This window comes from Otolemur garnettii, unplaced genomic scaffold, assembly GCF_000181295.1.
Source record: "Otolemur garnettii isolate 467f Iridium unplaced genomic scaffold, OtoGar3 scaffold00021, whole genome shotgun sequence".
Taxonomy (NCBI): domain Eukaryota; kingdom Metazoa; phylum Chordata; class Mammalia; order Primates; family Galagidae; genus Otolemur; species Otolemur garnettii.
Window position 1 is genome coordinate 20,319,797 of NW_003852416.1, and position 1,831 is coordinate 20,321,627.

Below are 1,831 nucleotides of genomic sequence, written 5' to 3' on the forward strand. Positions count from 1 at the left end.
CACAGCTCACAGCAATCTCAAACTCCTGGGCTTAAGCAATTCTCTTGCCTTAGCCTCCCAAGCAGCTGGGATTATAGGCGCCCGCCACAATGTCTGGCTACCTTCGCTGCTTGAGCTATAGGTGCCGAGCTAATCTGAGAATATTTTCATTCTATTTATCTTATTGGAAGTTTTTTTCCATGGCTCTCGGTCAACAGTTGTTAAACCAACATATTAACTTGCAGTTGAAGTTTATTTCCTGGCCAGGAGGTTCTAGGGCAGCAAAAGGAACAATAAATTATTCCAAAAATTATGACAGCAAAAATTAACAGCCTTTATATATAAACATAACTAAAACTCAAAATGATAAAAGGAAAAATAACTGAATAGGCACCTTATAAAAGCAAAAACTATAGATGGCAAGCAAACACTTGAAAAATGTTGAACTTTACTGATTATTAAAGAAAAACAATAATCATATGTAATTGTTGCTACCAAAAACTTGAGAATATTCAATACATGGCATATGAGATAAGAAAAGCATCCTTAAACTTCTGGTAAGAGGATAAATTGCTTTACAAATATATTTATTACAGCATTATTTATAATATTAAAAAACAATGAACATATTATCACAAACACTGTATGCTATGATACAGCTATCTCATATATATTGCTATTATCTCATACGTGTTGCATATATATATGTATTGCAGCTGACTTTAATAAAAATATTATTTAAGAAGAATTTCTTTTTTTTAAACTTTATTCAAATTAATATGAGGGTATAGTATTTAGGTTACATTGTTCTCACTTCCAGGGTAAAGTTCCATTTGTAGAAGACCCCTCACCCGGGGGCATTTTATACACCCTCACAATGTGCACATTAGGTGAGATCCCACCTCCTCCCTCCCCACTCCTGCTTCCCTCTACCCCCAAATTGGACTATAACAGTGTTTTATTGTTCTTAGGAGCATGCAATGTTTATGTATTGATTTCATATTAGTATGGAGTAAATTGGATATTTATTTTTCCATTCTTGCAATACTTTACTAAGAAGAATGTATTTCTTTCTTTCTTTCTTTTTTTTTTTTTTGAGACAGAGTCTCACTACATCACACTCAGTAGAGTGTTGTGGCATCACAGCTCACAGCAACCTCAAAATCTTGGGCTTAAGCCATTCTCTTGCCTCAGTCTCCTAAGTAGCTGGGACTATAGGTACCTGCCACAACATCTGGCTCTTTTTTTGGTGTAGTTGTCATTGTTGTTCATCAGGCTCAGGCCATGTTGGACTTACCACCCTCAGCATATGTGGCCAGCACCCTAACTGCTAAGCTATGGGCTCTGAGCCAGAACAATGTATTTCAGCTCCATTCAGGTAAATGTAAAGTCTCCATCTTTTTTGATGGCTGCATAATATTCCATGGTATACATATACCACCGTTTTTTGATCCATTCATGGGTTGATGGGCACTTAGGTTGCTTGTACGACTTGGCAATTATGTATTAAGCCACAATAAACATTCTAGTGCATGTCTTTGTGGCAAAATGTTTTTTGTTCTCCTGGGTAGATACCCAATAATGAGATTGCAGGGTCAAATGGAAGATCCACATTTAGATCGTTGAGGATTCTCCATACTTCTCTCCAAAAGGGCTGTATTAGTTTGCAATTCCACCAGCAGTATAGAAGTGTTCCCTTCTCTCCACATTCCCAGCATCTGGTATTTTGGGACTTTGTGATGTGGGCTAATCTTTCTAGGGTTAGGTGATACTTTAGAGTGGGTTTTGATTTGCATTTTTTTTTTTTTTTTTTTGAGAGAGAGCCTCAAGCTGTCCCCCTGGGTAGAGTGTC